This window comes from Arachis stenosperma, chromosome 1, assembly GCF_014773155.1.
Source record: "Arachis stenosperma cultivar V10309 chromosome 1, arast.V10309.gnm1.PFL2, whole genome shotgun sequence".
In the NCBI taxonomy this organism is placed as follows: domain Eukaryota; kingdom Viridiplantae; phylum Streptophyta; class Magnoliopsida; order Fabales; family Fabaceae; genus Arachis; species Arachis stenosperma.
Window position 1 is genome coordinate 23,022,830 of NC_080377.1, and position 19,842 is coordinate 23,042,671.

At 34.1% G+C, this 19,842-nt stretch overlaps 1 long non-coding RNA gene and 1 other non-coding gene across 3 annotated transcripts; one reads left to right on the forward strand and one right to left on the reverse strand.

Annotated features, from left to right (window-relative positions):
- Positions 1-7,789: 7,789 nt before the first annotated feature.
- LOC130955324 (small nucleolar RNA R71) lies at positions 7,790-7,896 on the forward strand. The gene has a single exon (XR_009076729.1). It is a non-coding gene; the product is annotated as a small nucleolar RNA R71 (small nucleolar RNA).
- A 1,295-nt stretch (positions 7,897-9,191) lies between these two features.
- LOC130937176 (uncharacterized) lies at positions 9,192-12,870 on the reverse strand. 2 transcript variants are annotated; one of them, XR_009068416.1, is made up of 4 exons: positions 12,304-12,870; positions 12,078-12,220; positions 11,901-11,996; positions 9,192-11,583 (listed from the first exon to the last, which is right to left on the reverse strand). It is a non-coding gene; the product is annotated as an uncharacterized LOC130937176 (long non-coding RNA). The 2 variants fall into 2 exon arrangements; XR_009068410.1 differs by having other exon boundaries at positions 12,316-12,867.
- Positions 12,871-19,842: the final 6,972 nt, after the last annotated feature.

Here is a 19,842-nt window from a genome sequence, read left to right on the forward strand (position 1 = left end):
TGTCCTCAGAGGGATTTTGAGCAGCCATTTGTTCATTTCTTGGCTTCCTGCTGCCTTGAAGTGAGGTATTTAATGTTTTCCCACTTCTTAATTGAACTGCTTGGCATTCTTCTGTTATTTGTTTTGATAGTTACTTTTCTGTTTGCTTTAAATGTACTTCCATATTCCTGTTAGCCATTCTTGTTTTCTGGAGTATTTCCTTGAATTCGGCTAGCTGCTGGGTTAGAAAGTCCAGCTGCTGATTGAATTCATTAGCTTGATCTACCGGATTGAGTTCAACAGTTACTGTTTTAGCTTCCTCTTTCATGGAAGATTCACTGTTTAGGTACAAATGCTGATTTCTGGCAACTGTATCAATAAGCTCTTGAGCTTCTTCAATTGTTTTTTTCATATGTATAGATCCACCAGCTGAGTGGTCTAGAGAAATCTGCGCTTTTTCTGTAAGCCCATAGTAGAAGATGTCTAATTGCACCCACTCTGAAAACATTTCAGAGGGGCATTTTCTTAACATCTCTCTGTATCTCTCCCAGGCATCATAAAGGGATTCATTATCTCCTTGTTTGAAGCCTTGGATGCTTAGCCGTAGCTGTGTCATCCATTTTGGAGGGAAATAGTGATTCAGAAATTTTTCTGACAGCTGTTTCCATGTTTTTATGCTGTTCTTAGGCTGGTTATTTAACCATCTCTTAGCTTGATCTTTTACAGCAAATGGAAATAGTAGTAATCTGTAGACATCCTGATCTACTTTCTTATCATGTACTGTGTCAGCAATTTGTAAAAATTGTGCCAGAAACTCTGTAGGTTCTTCCTGTGGAAGACTGGAATACTGGCAGTTTTGCTGCACCATGATAATGAGCTGAGGATTCAACTCAAAGCTACTAACTCCAATGGAGGGTATACAGATACTACTCCCATATGAAGTAGTAGTGGGGTTAGCATATGACCCCAGAGTCCTCCTGGACTGTTCATTTCCGCTTATGTCCATATTGGAGTAAAGGGGTAATGTGGATTTAAATTTTTAGTTTATAAATAAAAAAATTTGAAATAAAATAAAACCAAAATAAAAATAAGATAAAATAAGAAAATTAAAATAAAAAAAGTAATAAGAATTTGAAAATATTTTATGAAGATTTTTGAAAAAGTGAGGAGAGAGAAAGTGGTTAGGCTATTTTTGAAAAAGATAAAATTTTTTTTTTAAAAAAAACTTAAAAAGATAAGAATTGAAAAATTTTAAAATTGAAATCTGAATTTTTATAAAAAATTTTCGAAAAAATAGTTCAAAATTAGTTAGAAAAGATATTTTTTTGAATTTTGAATTTTATGATGAAAGAGAAAAACACATAAAAGACACAAGACTTAAAATTTTTAGATCTAATGCTCCTTATTTTCGAAAATTTTGGAGGAAAAACACCAAGGAACACCAAACTTAAAAATTTTAAGATCAATACACAAGAAAAACTCAAGAACACCTTGAAGATTCACAAGAACACCAAGAACAAAAGGAAGAACACCAAACTTAAAATTTTTAAAAAACTTTAATAAAATTTTCGAAAATTATGAAAAGATTAACAAGAAAACACCAAACTTAAAGGTTGGCACAAGATTAAATCAAGAAAAATTATTTTTGAAAAAGGATTTTAAAAAGAAGGTGCCCAATTGCTAGGAACATAAACCCACGCTATAATCAACTGAGCTAAAAATGTAACGTATTTTAAAGATGTATTATTTTTATGGATAAAAGTATAATTTTTGAAAGTTAATGTTTTGAAAAAGCACAAGAAAAACAAGAAAAGACACAAAACAAGAAAAACTCAAGATCAAACAAGAAAAGTAAACAAGAACAACTTGAAGATCAATGAAGAACAAAGAACACAAGTTCGAAAATTTTAAAGAAAAATATAAAATATGCAATTGACACCAAACTTAGAACAAGACACTAAACTCACGAAAAAAATTAAAATTTGATAAAGAAAAATAATATTTTTGAAATTTTTTTTTTAAAAAGAGATAATAAAAGATGCAATTCTAGTAAAAAAAAGGATAAATTCTTCCTAATCTAAGCAACAAAATAAACCTTTAGTTGTTCAAACTCGATTAATCCCCGGCAACGGCGCCAAAAACTTGGTGCACGAATTTGTAATCCGCACAACTAACCAGCAAGTGCACTGGGTCGTCCAAGTGATACCTTACGTGAGTAAGGGTCGATCCCACGGAGATTATTGGTTTGAATCAAGCTATGTTTATCTTATTATTCTTAGTCAGGATATTAATTAAAATTATCAGTTGGAATTATTAGATTGGAAAAATAAAAGAGAATAAAAGCGTTACTTGTTGTGCAGTAATGAGAAATATGTTGGAGTTTTGGAAATGCTTTGTCCTCTGAACTTCAACTCTTCCTTGAAATCCTTTTCCACACGCAAGGTCCCTTCCATGGCAAGCTCTATGTAGGGTGTCACCGTTGTCAATGGCTATTTCCCATCCTCTCAGTGAAAACGTTCCTATGCTCTGTCACAGCACGGCTAATCATCTGTCGGTTCTCAATCAGGTTGGAATAGAATCCATTGATTCTTTTGCGTCTATCACTAACGCCCAGCCTTCAGGAGTTTGAAGCTCGTCACAGTCATTCAATCCCAGAATCCTACTCAGAATACCACAGACAAGGTTTAGACTTTCCGGATTCTCATGAATGCCGCCATCAATCCAGCTTATACCACGAAGATTCTGAGTAATGAATCTAAGAGATACTCATTCAATCTGATGTAGAACGGAGGTGGTTGTCAGGCACACGTTCATGGATTGAGGAAGGTGATGAGTGTCACAGATCATCACCTTCTCCATAATTAAGCGCGAATGAACATCTTAGATAAGAACAAGCGTGTTTGAATGGAAAATAAAGGAATTGTATTAATTCATCGAGACGCTGCAGAGCTCCTCACCCCCAACAATGGAGTTTAGAGACTCATGCCGTCAAAAAGTATGTAATTCAGATCTGAAAATGTCATGAGATACAAAATAATTCTCTAAAAGTTGTTTAAATAGTAAACTAGTAACCTAGGTTTGCAAAATATGAGTAAACTAAGATAATTGGTGCAGAAATCCACTTCTGGGGCCCACTTGGTGTGTGCTGGGGCTGGGACTAGAGCTATCCACGAATTAAGGCCTTTCTTGGAGTTGAACTCCAAGTTATAACGTGTTTTGGGCGTTCAACTCCGGATCATGACGTGTTTCTGGCGTTTAACTCCAGACAGCAGCATGTACTTGGCGTTCAATGCCAAGTTACGTCATCTTTCTTCACGCAAAGTATGGACTATTATATATTGCTGGAAAGCCCTGGATGTCTACTTTCCAACGCCGTTGAGAGCACACCAATTGGACTCCTGTAGCTCCAAAAAATCCATTTCGAGTGCAGGGAGGTCAGGATCCAATAGCATCAGCAGTCCTTTTTCAGCCTAACTCAGATTTTTGCTCAGCTCCCTTAATTTCAGCCAGAAAATACCTGAAATCACAGAAAAACACACAAACTCATAGTAAAGTCCAGAAATATGATTTTTGCCTAAAAACTAATATTATTCTACTAAAAACCAATTAAAACATGCTAAAATCTACATGAAATTACCCCCAAAAAGCGTATAAAATATCCGCTCATCATCTCCTGTTACAAAAATGGGTGCCTTGATCGCTCACGATTGCTCGTGGTGATCTAAAGCGGCAAATAATATGGTTTCTCACAAAGGAAACAACAGTGTTAGCATCATCAGTGCGGGTAGGAATTGCTTCCACCCATTTGGAAACGTAATCCACAACTAACAATATATAAAAATAACCATTAGAATTTGGAAATGGACCCATGAAGTCAATGCCCCAAACATCAAAAATTTCACAGAAAAGCATACTTTGTTGAGACATCTCATCCCTCCTGGATATATTACCAAATTTTTGGCATGGGAGACAAGATTTACAAAACTCAGCAGCGTCTCTAAAAAGAGTAGGCCACCAGAATCCACAGTCTAAGATCTTTCTAGCTGTTCTTTGAGGGCCAAAATGTCCTCCACTCTCAGATGAGTGATAGACATCTAAAATGGATTGGAATTCTGATTGAGGCACACAACGTCTAATTACCTGATCAGCGCCACATCTCCATAAATACCCATATATAATATTTAGACTCGCTTTTCAGCTTGTCTCTTTGATGCTTAGAAAAGTGTGGAGGAAATGTGCGACTAACTAGATAATTAGCTACAGGTGCGTACCAAGGGACTACTTCAGATACTGCTTGCAGGTTATCAAATGAAAAATTATCATCTATAGGAGTAGAATCATCCTTAATGTGCTCAAGGCGACTCAAGTGGTCCGCCACTAGATTCTGGTTACCACTCCTATCCTTTATTTCTAAATCAAATTCTTGTAATAGCAGTATCCAACGTATGAGCCTTGGTTTGGACTCCTTTTTAGCTAATAAATACTTTAAAGCTGCATGGTCCGAGTACACTACTACTCTAGTACCAAGTAAATAAGCTCGGAATTTATCCAGAGCAAAAACAATAGCAAGAAACTCTTTTTCAGTAGTAGTATAATTGGACTGGGTAGCGTCTAAAGTCTTAGACGCATAAGCAATAACAAAAGGATCCTTACCTTCACGCTGAGCCAGCGCTGCTCCTACTGCATGGTTGAAAGCATCGCACATGATTTCAAACGGCTGGCTCCAGTCTGGTCCTCTCACAATTGGAGCTTGAGTCAGGTCGGTCTTCAGCTTATCAAACGCTTGTTTGCAATCCTCACTGAACTCGAACTCAATATCCTTCTGCAGTAATCTAGAAAAGGAAAGTGCTACCTTACTAAATTCCTTAATAAATCTCCTGTAAAAACCTGCATGGCCAAGGAACGAACGGACTTCCCTCATAAAGGAGGGGTAAGGTAAACTAGAAATAACATTCACCTTTGCTGGGTCTACAGAAATGCCAGTATTAGATACAATATGTCCTAGTACAATCCCTTGTTTTACCATAAAGTGACATTTTTCAAAATTTAATACAAGGTTTGTTTTGACACATCTATCTAATACTCTAGATAATCCATCTAAGCAAAGGCTAAATGAATCACCATAAAAGCTAAAATCATCCATAAAAATCTCCATACAGTCCTCAATAAGATCAGAGAAAAGACTCATCATGCACCTCTGGAAAGTAGCTGGTGCATTGCACAAGCCAAAGGGCATTCTCTTGTAAGCATAAGTCCCAAAAGGACATGTAAAGGTAGTCTTTTTCTGATCCTTAGGAGCTATATGAATCTGGAAATAGCCTGTGTAACCATCTAAAAAGCAATAATGTGATTTACCTGACAGGCGATCTAACATTTGATCAATGAATGAAAATGGGTAGTGATCCTTACGAGTAGCTTGGTTGAGACGCCTGTAATCAATGCAGACTCTCCAAGCACTCTGTACTCTGGTTGCTATGAGCTTTCCATGCTCATTCTTCACTGTAGTTACTCCAGATTTCTTGGGCACCACTTGTACTGGGCTAACCCATTCACTGTCTGAAATGGGATAGATAATACCTGCCTCTAATAGTCTGGTCACTTCCTTCTTGACAACCTCTAAAATGGTGGGGTTCAATCTTCTTTGGGGTTGACGAACAGGTCTTGCTCCTTCTTCTAAAAATATCCTGTGCTCACAAACTTAAGGATTGATGCCTAATATGTCTGCTAAACTCCACCCAATTGCTTTCTTATGTTTCCTCAGCACACTAAGTAACTGCTCTTCCTGTTCAGGAGTGAGGTCCTGTGCAATGATAATTGGAAACTTCCGCTGGTCCTTAAGGTAAGCATATTTGAGGTATGGAGGGAGTGGTTTCAATTCCAACTTCTGGTCATGGTCTGGCTCTGGATTATCTGGAACTGGTGGCAGTGGTAGAGTACCTGCATTGTCCTCGGAATTCCCCATACTTGGACCTTGTCCTATGTACTTATCCTCAAACTCTTCCTGGTAAACTTCAGCTACGGTTTCATATATGATGTCACACTGGAAGATAGAATGATCTTCTGGAGGGTTGTTTATGGCTCCATTCAGATTGAAGATTACCATTTGGCCATCTATTTCAAAAGAGTATGTTCTTGAAAAAGCATCCAATTTGAATTTTGATGTCTTCAGGAATGGTTGTCCAAGTAGGATTGATGATGGCTTATCTGAGTCATTATGGGGCATCTCCAAGATATAAAAATCAGTAGGGAATGTGAGCCCTTTAATGTTCACTAAAACGTCTTCAGCAACTCTAGCCACTGTAATAATGCTTTTATCTGCTAACACAAAACGAGCTGCCGACCTTTTTAAGGGAAGGAGCCTCAAAACATCATATACAGATAAACGCATTATACTAACACATGCTCCTAAATCACACATGCAATCATAAATTACTACACCACCAATAGTACAACTAACTATACAAGGACTTGGGTCACTACACTTTTCAGGTAAATTTCCCATTAAAGCAGATATAGAACTTCCTAAAGGAATAGTTTCTAATTCAATGATTTGTCTTTATGTATGCACAAATCTTTTAGAAACTTTGCATATTTAGGTACCTGTTGAATTACATCAAAAAGGGAAACAGTTACCTCAACATTTTTGAAGATTTCTACCATTTTGGGATCGAGTTCCAGCTGCTTCCTGGGCTTCCTTGCAAGTTGTGAAAATGGAATGGGAGTGGTGTTTTCTACAGTGTTTGTGCCTTTTGGTGCTTCCTCCTGTGGTTGAGCTTCTTCTTCTTCAGCTATGTCCTGTATGTCCTCTTCCTCTTCAACATCTTCTATTTCTACTACCTCTTCAGCTGAGGCGTGTTCTGGTGGGTTTGGCTCCTCCTGATTCCTCTTCTGCAGTGTGGTTCCAGACCTTAGGGTGATGGCATTAATACCCCCCTTTGGATTGGGTAATGGTTGAGAGGGGATTCCAGTGGAGCTTGAAGGTTGGTTACTGGAATTTTACATTGATCCAATCTGTGAAACAAGAGCTTGCAGAGTAGAGGTTAGACCATTCAGACTGGCATTAATGCTATTCATAATGTTATTTTCCATGGTCTGTTGTCTCCACTCAAAAGATTGTAGTAACTCTTCATTAGGAGATGAAGAAGGATGAGTAAATTGAGAGGTCTACTGTTGGGTATTCTGTAGTCCTTGGAATTGCCTCAGGTGAGGTACTGTGTAAGGTTGATTCTGCTGCCTGTTGTTATTATTATTCCACCTCTGATTTCCCTGATTATCTCTGCCTCTTCTATTATTGTCGTCCCTCCAATTCTGGTTAGAATTATCCTGCCATCCATGGTTATGATTTCCACCTTGATTGTGCCCTTGGTTGGGGCGGTCATAGAACTTATGAGTGAATGCCACCATGTTGTCTTCTTGTTGGAGCTGCGGGCATTCATCGGTATAATGGCTATAATCAGCACAGATTCCGCAAACTCTCTGTGGGACTAACTGTTGGCTTTGCTGTGGTGGAGGAGGTTGAGCTTGCTGAACTTGTTGATTCAATTACATCTGCTTCAGCAAGTTGGTCATTTCACAGATACTCTGAGCTAGAGCAACAGTCTCTCTGCTAGAGGATACTTCTGCAATGGCTTTTGAACGGCCTTGTTTCTGCCTGTGATTCCTAGTAGATTCAGCTAAGTCGCTAATCAATTGTCATGCCTCATCAGTGGTCTTGTACCTCTTCATAGACCCATTGCTAGCACTTTCCAATGTGGTCTTATATTGGGGACTCATGCCCTGTGTGATATAATTGAGTAACACTATCTTGTCAATCCTGTGGTGGGGGCATGCTTCCAAAAGATTATTGAAGCGCTCCCAGTATTCAAAGAGAGTCTCGTTATCATCCTGAACAATCGTGGAAATGTCTTTCCTCAGTTTATCAGTAACTTCAGATGGAAAGAATTTTTCCAAAAATTCTTTTCTGAGTGTATCCCAGTTGGATACATTTGCTAGGGGTTGAGTGTAGTACCACTCTCTTGCCTTTCCCTCCAGAAAAAATGGAAAGGCTTTCAACAGAATGGAGATTTTATCAGTTCCATTACGCTTAACAGTAGAACAAGCAGTCTGGAAATCCCTAAGATGCTTGATAGGCTCTTGAGCAAGTAAGCCATGAAACTTGGGCATCAAGTTGAGTAGTGAAGACTTTAATTCAAAATCTACAGCTACTGCTGGGTGGTGTGCCTGGAATGGTTGGAGCGTAAAATCAGGGGCTCTTTCCTCCTGGATAGTGACTCTTCTGTGCGCTGCCATGTCACCTGCACGTAAATGAACTGGATCAGTAGAGAGGGAGCTTGTTTCTTCCTTAGATGAGGTTCAGGTTCGTCCTCAAAGAGGAGTCGCTGACGCCTAGCTTGCCTTATATGTGAAAGAGTTCTTTCAATCTCAGGGTCAAATGCTGGCAAGCTTGGATCAGGATGTGAACGCGTCATTTAACGAAAGAAACGTACAGCTCATAGTGACAAAAATAAAATAAAATGCAAATAAATAAATTCTAATTAATAACTTTAGCACTCTATTGCAACTCCCCGGCAACGGCGCCAAAAATTGATGCGAGCAGAAATTGGTGAATTAAAAATTATTAAAATATATACGTTGCAAGTATAGTTCTTAACTCACCAGAAATCCACTTATCAATTTAGAAAGGTGTCACAAGAATTTAAAATTAAAATACTGGGAGTATTAATCCCAGGTCGTCTCCCAACGAGTTGCAGAAAAACGTGCTATTTTATTAATTAGATGTTTTCAAAAAGGTTTGAGTTGAGTAAACAGGAAATAAAATTGGAGAATTTGAATAATGTAAATAAAAGCCTTGACTGGGAGTTGATTAGTTGGAAGCCCCGCTGTTGTTGGATTACTCTCTAGATTAATTGATAATTAAAGGTTATCCTATTTAGTTATCTCTTACTAGGTAAGGGAAAGTCAAACAAGTTGGGATGCTATGCCCGTTCACGAGTTGTAACCCACTTAATTAAAAGGGGTTGGTGTTAGTGACTAGAGGACAAGCCAACAATAACCCAATTATAATCTTTCTTTCAAGCCTTCCAACTCAAGGGTTCCTTTCAATCAACTCCCCATCAAGTTAGGGAACTACTCGCTCATTGTGAATGTAAAATTCATAACATATGAAAAGGAATTAAGGAAAGACATTGTAAATAAAAATAAAAAATAACCAATTAAAAATAAAAGTAATCCTTATATTAAATAATCCTAAAAATATTCCAACGGTAAAATTAACAAAGCAAAGGATATGGAAGAGTAAAGCCAAGTAAAGAAAACGAACTAGAATGACGAAGTCTTGATGAGGTAATAACTCTACTCAGTATCCCAATACAAAAAGTGGTAGAAAAAAATAAAATCCTAAGAATTATGAATGTGTAGAGAGAAAAATCTAAAGGAGGAGTAAAAACTAGATCTAAAACTAAAACCGTGTAGAATGAATTGTTGTTCTGGTTTCTGCATGTTCTCTGGCTCTAGTATGCTATTCTGAGCCAAAAACTGGGTCAAAATAAGGTCCAAAATGGCCCCCCAGCGAAATCTGCAGATTATGCAGATCGCGCTCGTCACGCGATCACGTTATCCATGCGGACGCGTCATTTGCATTTTTCCTTGCCGCGCGTTCGCGTCGTTCACGCTTCCGCGTCACTTGTGCTTTTCCATTCCGCGCAATCGCGTGAGTTATGCGGCCGCATCACTGCGATTTCTCCTTTTTTGCGAACGCGTGAGTCATGCGGCCGCGTCACTTCTCGCTGGTCATCTCCTCAATTTCTCGTGTTCCTTCCATTTTTGCTAGCTTCCTTTTCAATCCCTAACTCATTCATGCCCTATAAAGCCTGAAGCACTTAACACACAGATTACGGCATCGAATGGAATAACGGAGAATTAAAATGCATAATTAAAAGTTTCTAGGAAGCAGTTTTCAATCATGTAATAATTTCAGGAAAGAAATATAAATGCATGCTAAATTAATGAATAAATGGGTAAGGATTATGATAAAACCACACAATTAAACACAATATAAACCATAAAATAGTGGTTTATCAGAGCACAATCAAGTAAAATGCCACATTCATTCTAATTATATGCATGTTATCATCTATGCTTTCTATCTTCTGTGAACAGCACTCCTAAATGCCTCATCTCCTCATGCATGATAATTAACGATGAGTATAAAGCATAACAGTAAATAAAGCAGATACAATATGATGAATATAGTATGATGAATAGAATGCATAACACACAAAGTTTAACTAAATTTAAGGAGAATGAACCAAATGAATTTGGATCAATTTGCTTGTGAACTTCTACAAGTAAAGATAAGAGATAATTTATGCAGAATTTTCTAATATATTAACAATTATTTATATTAATGAAGTGGCAAATGTTAAAATCATAAATTGCATTAATAGATCTATATACACTGAGTTGAAAATAGAAACCAGTTAATATTTATTAAACTTTTACTTTTATGACATATTGATAATAATTAATTTATAGTTTAAGACTAGAGACTAAAATTAAGGGTGATGGCAGAAGAATAGAATGCACAATTGGATAAAATACCATATTCATTCAAATGCAGAAAGAATAGAGAGCATAATTGAGTAAAATGGCATATTTATTCTAATTTTATGCATGTCATCATCTGTGCTCTCTATCTTCTGACAATAACACGCCCAAATGCCTCTTCTTCTCATGCATGACCATCAATGATGAGTATAATGAATAATAGTAAATAAAGCAGATACAATATGATGAATGCAATGTATAACAGACAAATTAAAACCAAATCTAAAAAGATTAAAGAAATTGAATTTAGATCCATTTGTTTCTGAACACCTAACAAGTGAAGATAAGGGAAAATGGTAATTAAGAGATATAAAGTCCTTTCCTTGTAAATAGGATAAACTTAAGAGTTATTGATAACGGAAGATGTCCCTGTACCCTTCTATTTATATGGAAAAAAATTAATTAACTATATGATCAATTATTTTTCAACTTTTTTCAGTTTTTTTTTGTTTGTTCTCTTTTCAAATATTTTAATAGATAACTTAATAGAAATTATTTCTACATAAATAGAGACATACATGCATGTCATTAACAGGCAACCATAATTGGCAACAAAATTTAGGATTAAGCAATTCTCACCAACAATGAATGGCAACAACATTTGCCCAGCAAACCTATCCTACTCCCCCATTAACTCAATTAAAAACGCCTTCAAATATACCATTAAACCGCAACTCAGAATTTCCCATTAATAAATCCTACTCCCCATTAACAAATTAACTCAGCTAACAAGATCAAAAAAGCTTGCATGTCAACTATAAGCTCATTAATGGCTTCACTTTCAATAAGCAAATCAGCAACACACAGGGGGAACCAGTGGTCCTTACCCGCTGCAAGACGATTGGTATTGACGGCGAGAAAGGAATGACTAGGCCTCGGGTAGAGAGAGAACGGGCTCCAGGACAAGGGCTCGCTGCGGGGACAGAGACTTCTTCTTCCTTCCAACGACGACTATAACAGATACCGGCGATGGGTACGACGATGGATATTAAACTCTTTCTAAAATCAAATCATTTCCAAAATTAAGCTAAATTCCAATATTAAATCTTTTTAAAAGTTAACTCATATTCAATAACAAAACATTTCCAAATCTCAAGAAAACTAATCCCGCAACCACCAATTTAACAAAACCAATAACTCAAAATATACAACCTTTTCAAACAGTCAATAATTTCACCAGACAAACAATTACAATAATTCAGAGCAACTCAATTCAGTCCATAAGATATAGCAAATCACAAAAATATACTTTTCATATAATTATCGACTTGTAACAACTCTTGAAAGTAAAATAAGTTTAAGAAAAGCACCCTTACCTCGATCACGACTTAACTACGCGATAAAACTCTTTTTCCTCCTAGCCCGCAGCAGCAGCGACTTCAATCGTGACTCGCAATAGCTAGAACTCGACTCTACGTTACCAAAACCTTAGAATCCCTAACCAAACTCAATAGAATACTGCTTTTCAAAGGTTCTGAAATGTAAACGCTTACCGTAACAAAGGAGTAATGACTGAACCAAACTGTAGAAGCTTTGGCAATGGTTCCAGTGGCTACAGAATTGTTTCTGGGGGCTAGAATCACGGTGATACAGCCTTCTCCTCCTCCTCCGGTAGTGACTCCCGCAACAGCAACCTCTGAAATTCAACCACTAAACCAATGTTCACTAAATTCTAAACCTTGATATCTATGAATCTTCATCATCAAACCTTAATGATACCATGCATCTCACCGGCGACCATAGCAGCGACGGAGACGAAGCACGACAACGAACTCAACAACGGCGGTGCGACGAAGCTGGCAGCGCAAGGCGCGATGGTGACCATGGGCTTCCTCTCAGCAAGCACACATGACAAGGATGGTGACCTCTCTTCCTCTCGGTGCTGCCCTCTGCCTCGGTTCTGGTAAGCGTGACGACGATGACGACGATGACGACCTTGACCAGACGCGATTCTTAATGGCGAGGGATCGCAGCTTCGATGGTGGCAGAAATGGTGAGGAATGGCGATGTGAACGCAGACGCTTTCCTTCTCTCACGAGCCTTCTCCTCTCAATGGAACAGTGGCAGACGCAACGGTGCGACGACGGCGAGCTGACAAGGCCTCCCTCTCCCCTCCGATCTCCCTCTTCTCCCTTTCTCCTCTCTTGCTCTCTGCTCCTAGCTTCCCCCTTTTTTTCCTTTCTTTTCCCTCTTCGCTTTTCCCTTTCTTTTTCCCTTTTCTTTCTTTCTTTATTTCTCTTTTTTTTTTCCTCGAACGGGCGAAAGGCGGCTAGGGTGAGTGGCGGTGAGGTGTGTGGGTGGGGGTAGTGAAGTTAAGGTTAGGTTAGGGTTAGTGAGTTCCAATTTGAGGATTTAAAGATTAATAGATTATAGTAATTTTAATAAAATTATGGTATATTATATAAATTTAAAATTTAATCTAATCTCTTAAAATTACTTTAAAAGTATTATTTAATTATCAATTCGCTAATTGATTTTTAATCAAGTATTCTAATTTAAAATTAGAAATAATATAATCAATATTTTTATTTATAAAATTTAAAGTATTAAATTTCAAAATTTCAATTATTTAAAATAAATTATATAAAATTTTTATTCTTTTATAACTACTAAATTTTATAATTTAAATATAGAAAATTATTCAATAGTTACAAAATTAATTAAAATTTTTATTTTAATTATTAAAATTTGATTTAATTATTTTTATTAAAATAATTTTAAAAATAAAATTTTTAATAAATAAATAAATTGAAACTAATTCATAATAAGATTTTTTCGAATTTTTCAGGTCTTAAAAAGGTTGCACTATCTGATGAATTTTTTCATCAGAAGAAAGCTATATCCAAATGTTAACTTCTACTCTAGACTAATTTATAGGTAAAGCTATTATCACACTAGGTTTTTCTTTCTAGGGAGCATAAGATAAGGTTATCCCTCCTAATATATGTTACTAGGCTTTACCTAATGCCTTTATGTGATCATGGCCATGGGGTTTCCACTTGAGTACTTCACTATTTTATTTGCTATCCCTCGAATGGCTGGTTACTTAGCGCATTGGCGAGAGCTTTTGGATGATCTTAATACGAAGATTATGAGGCCTCAACAGGTTGTTTACTTTCTTTATTAACTCATTTCTCTAGTTATGGTTTTCTTAGACATTGAGATATTTAAAATATAGCACAACCATGATTGAGGGTAAGAATCAAATTGGCCTAGTTGTTAGTATCCCATTAGTATATGAATTAGTTTCTTCTACATTTTTTATAATCTCTGATTACTAGTACTAACACTGATATTTGTTGTGGATGATTTTGGATTGCTCCTAATAGTCTCCTAATGTCACCTTAATCTATTTCATGTCCAGGTTTATGTTGGGGAATGGCTGAGGCATTATGCACCAATCAAAGAAAGAACAGAATCAAATAACACTGACAAGCTTGTTTAGTTGATGAGAACTATGATGATGATAGAGCAGCACCACCTACTTAACTAAATAAGAATTGATGAGGACTATGATGATGATAGGATGAAAATGATACTAGGACTATAGCTGATAAATTTAGTATAGTTGAACAATACAATGAGTTTATGTTTTGAATTATAGTTGATATATTAATACACTTTATTGATGTATGGTTGTTACTTATTATTATTAGTTGATGTATCAATATACTTTGTTTATATTTTGAATTATATTAACTTGCTTGTTTATAGTACTTTTTTTTAGTTTGATAATACGATAAATTTGTTTAAATTTATATTTATTTTGTATGACATCAAATTTATTTTACAATGAAAAAATTTAAAAAATTGTTGTTTTATCTTACTAACGGATTTACAGTATTCAGAGTTGAAAATGCTTTTCCAAACTCCAATTACCAACTAAAAATCTGTCGAAAAATCTAACGCTAATTATCGACGAAAAATCTATCAAAAACTCGGACGAGTTAAGTGAAATTGAAGTGACGATTACCGAAAAAAAATATGTCGGTAAATTAACGACAAAAAATCTGTCGAAAAATCTGACGGTTTTTTAGCGAAAGGGGGGATCATTATTGAGAAAAATTCTGTCGATAACGGAAAAAAATCTGTCGATAAATTATTGACGAAAAAAATTTGTCAGTAAGTAATTTTCGACAAAATTTTTATAGAAAGACAAAATTTGTCAGTAATTTTGTTGGTAACTAAAAATTTGTCTATAATAAAAATTAAATTTATCTATAATTCTATTTATAATAAGCAATTTCCTAGCCGTGGCTAACTGGAGATAAGCCATCAATCCAGTCAACCTAATTAGGAGCGCGAGGGTCCTTACACTTGAGTCATCAAGTTGCGATTATAGTTTAAAGCAATTCGAACATAATTATATTACATTGCAAAAAGTAGGGGAGAACAGATATTTGAGAGTGGAAAAGATGAGGTGAAATTAAATTCTAACACCTGCTTAAATTATTTTGATACATTGTTTCTTTTGTTTAAAGTCGTTGATTTTAGACATTTTGTTACTTTCCAATAATTAATCTAAGTAGCATAAATAGTGATAGACTTTTTGAAGTGCTACTTGAATTAGTGTTTGAGGGAACGACAATCTTTTTCCTACTTTCTTAGTGCTTGTGATCTGGTACACTTGTAAAAACTGAGTTGTATAAATTCAGCAACATGTATGCATGTATCATGTATGTATATTATTATTATTATTATTATTATTATTATTATTATTATTATTATTATTATTTTGAAAACATACATAGATAATATTATGGATAAAATAAACTTTATGAAACAATGCAAGTAAGAATTTAAAAGAAAAGTGTATATAAATTAAATTTGGAACCTGGCGCATGATCTTTGTATATTGCACACAGTATTATCGTATAAAAAGTAGAGGTATGATTAAGTACTTAAGTAGTATTAAAAATTTATAGTTGTTCTTGTCATCACTCTGAATTATTGGAAATGTTTATGTGTGTGGTTTGCACTGTGCAAATTCTATTTTTGTCAATGAATTCCACGAGTTATTAAAAAATAAAATATGTAAATTAAAGGATAAATTTATTAGTCTTATATTGTCTAAAATTAAAAGTCTGATATAATAGTTTTTATAAGTGTGAAACAATTTTTATTTCATGAGTAACTTTTAGAGTAATACTATAAAATTAATATTTATTTAAAGGAGTAATTTGGTAAAAAATTTTAAAAACTTTCGCAATACATTTTATTTATGACAATTTAAAAAACCTCCACTCATAATTAATTATAATTCAAAATTTTAGAACAAAATATTATTTTCTTTTTTTCTGAAATAAGAGACTGAGTTAGCTGAGAGAGAATGGCTATGAAACCCTGAGTTTTCTACCACTATTTTTGCTGCCATTCTCACTACTGTTTTCGCCGCTGATGCTGTTACCACTGCGGTATTCGTTGCAGTAGAGAGCTTTTGGATCGAGTCACCTATTCTATCAACGCGTTTTTAGATCTGTTTTCTTTATACTGTCGTTGCTACCACTGTTGCCATTGCAGTTTTTGCCGCCTTTGTCACCACAGTTTCTGCTGTCAATGCCACTGTAGTTGCTGTGGTACAATACATTTTTAGATCTGTTAGCTCCCAAACTTCTTCATCAACGCTGCTTTTTCTCACTCCAATTTCTCTTTTGAATTGCCGCTGGTACTTCTTTTTCTTCTTCTTTCCTATTAATTTGCTGATATTTCTTCTTCGTTAATAATAAATTTTTTCTTTGTATCGCCTTCTCAGTTCTGTTGAAACTTTTTTACTGATATCCCTCTTGTTCTGTATTTTTTTTATTGTTTTTCATTTGCGTTGATAAGGAGTCTTGAAAATGAGATAGAGAAGACATGATAATTAATCATTGAAGCTGTTTTGTTTTATGCCAGTAGTTAGTAGATTTTTTGTGTGTTAAGAGTGATTATTATTTACTTTGTTTTGGTTGGTTGAACTGCATTTTGTATTTTTATTCTCTGTTCTAATTTTTTAAGTTTGACTTATAGAATATGCTTAAAATTAATGAGTGTTTTATACTATGTATGTAACTTAGGCTTTTTAGATGAATGTTTATTTTCACAAAAAAATATTAAAATTATGCTATATTAGTTTATTTTCGAATAGAATATATTTCATTGAAAAACAAAAAGGTCATAATTTCAGCCTCTGTATTATAACTTTAATTTTTTGGATATATTTTTCAATGATTCTCAATCAAAAAGAACCGCAACAACTACCAAATAAAAATTAAATCTTTAAAAGTGAGTCTTTATTCTTTAGATAGATGAAAACACTTATCACTTTTTTTTATTAACGTGGATTTAGATTCTGAATGAGTCTTCTATAAATTAATAGTAATGTTATGCAATCTTTTAAATTATACAAATTCAATATCGTTACTAGTTGAGACTAGATTATTTTTTACAGTGACTTTTAAATTAATGATAAATTGAGGAAGTGTTAAAAACAAAAATTTATTTAACACATTCAAATATTATCACTTGAAAAATTTATAATTAAAAGTTTTTTTCATAGTTCTATCCACTGTCAGAATTAAATTCCTCCTTACCCTCCAATTTTTTTTTTTGTAGAAGTCATCAATTCCTTTTTATGGTTTTATTAATTTTGATAAAAATAGAAGAGTTATTCCCTCTTTATCAATTATTTTCTTTTATTTTTTTATTTTTATTTTACAATTAAACTCACTCATGGTTTTAATTTTAGGTTTTATTAGGCATTTGCTTGGGTTTATTCTGTTTTTGGAATTGCCTCTCGCCAATTTGATGAAGCCTAGTGTTGTCGATCGCCAATTTTCAAGTAATTCCCTTCAATTTCTTTTCCTATTTCAAAAAATTACAAGATGATCATCCATGATCAAAACGGAGGACAAGTAAATGCTATTTTGTTTTTTTTACAATTGTACCATTTATATTTATGAATCATATAATGACCGACAAAGTTAACCGATCCATGCAGGCTCGTGCTATGTATATTTGGTGTAGATCTCTATAGATGTTTGCATTGGTTATTCAATATGATAACTCACCATGGCATCTATCTTATAATCTAAATTTCCAAATCTCACTTAAAATGGTGACTTTTAATCTTAATTACATTTTTTTAAAATTCAAACCTTTAAGTAATAATAGTTGTGTATATACATCATTGTATTATTGCAGAATTGCATTATGTCATTGTATTATTGGCTAATAATAATAATAATAATAATTGATTATATTATAGCTTTGTAGTTTATCATATTAAAAGTCTCATATATATATTTTTTAGTAGGACACATGTCTAGTAATTTTTTTCTCTATTTAAAGTTTAACCAGCAACAATGAATAAATCTTAGATTGCTAAGCCACAAAACTCAGATGAATATATAGTTGGTCTAGAAATCTTTTTGGATTTTGTATTTTAACATAGAGCAATTGAGAATAGTAAGATAATATGTCCATGTCCAAGTTATGGATTTCGCAAATAGCATGTTCGAAAAGATGTTAGAGATCATTTACTTTATAAACCAATCCCCAAGAATTATGTTGTATGGAACTTTCATAGTGAGAAAGAAGTAATCGAATTCTCAACAAGTGCACATGTCATGCGCGAGACATTAGCAACTGAACATCCTCTAAATAACATGGTAAATGATGCTTTCGGGATACATATCGATCAGGAGAGGGTGAGGATTCAGGCACAAAAGATTTTGTAAACGATGAGCCAAGAGAAAATCGTAGAAATATTGATGAGTTTCTCAAGGAAGGCAATCAAAAGCAACAGGAAGGAAGAGACTTAACAAAGCTAGAATTCATAGTCAAATTGTATCATATTAAATTCTTGTGTGAATTAAGTGACAAGGTCATTACCGTGATACTTGAATTGGTGAGGAATGCTTTTAGTTATGTGCATTTGCCTACGACTTTTGATCAGGTAAAGAAACTAATTCAAAAACTAAGTCTTGACTATGTTAAGATAAATGATTGCCCCAATGATTATATGTTATTTAAGGATGAAGACCCAAACAACATCCAATAAACATGTAGTCATTGTGGTACTTCTAGGTGGAATTCTGCCAAGGTGAAATTATTGAGAAGGTTGGTTATTCTGATTTGTTGATTTAGTTTGTTGAGTTGGTCATTGTTTTCTTGAAATTAGTTTCTAGATTATGATAGAATGATTATCGAGTGTTTGAACGTATTTTGATAATTACGGCTAAATTATTGTGATAATGGTTTATTAAAGTGGATTGATATTGGAAATGATTTGAATGGTTGAGAGATGTTTAGTTTGGTTTGGTTGGAACCCTTAAAGGGTGATAAAGTTCGAGTTTTAAGAGAGGTGCTGCTGATATTTTTATAAGCTTGCACGAAAGTGAATAATAAAAATTAACTTATTTTGCTTTGATTTTGATTAAAGAATTATGTTTTGAGTTTGATTTATATTATGAAAAGAATTACGTTTTGAGTTCGTTTTATTACAAAAAGAATTATGTTTTGGATTTGATTAAAGAGCCACATCTTGAGAAGTTTTAGTGAATTTAAAGTATTTAAATTTGATTAGTAAAGGGAGATAATTTTTGAGTCTTTGAAAAGTTAGTAAACTCGAGAATGAGTTTCATTTTATTACTTTTAATCAAGGTTGCGAAAATCGAACCGATCAATGAACCAGTGGAGTAACTGGTTCAATGGTTTAGAAGTTCAACCGGAATTCAACCGGAGTTCAACCAGTTTAACTAAATATAAAATAAAATTATTAAAAATTTAATATATACTTTTAAATATTTAAATTTAATACTTTTTAAATTGATAAAATTCAAACTTTTATAATTTTATATAATAAATTATCCATTAAAAATTCAAAAACAATTTTAAAAATCAACATTTATAACTAACAAAAATCAAAATGCATATAATACCACACCAGTTATTCCAATTTCATACTAATAATAATAAAACTATAACAACAGCATAAACAATGATTGAAACATTGCTCCATAACCCAGAATCAACAACTCAGAAAAAAAATCAATCTTACAATTTCAAGAAATTATTGAAAAAAATTAAATAAACAAAGACCAAATTGCTAAGTAGTCAAAAGATTCAAAACTCAAAAGGGGCTAAAAAATCCAATTAACCAACTTGAAACAATAAAGACATGAGAAGAGAATTTGAAATTCCAATATCCATAAAATTGATTCAAAATCCAATGTCCATACAATTAACTCAATCCATTTAATTAACTCAGAAATTATAATA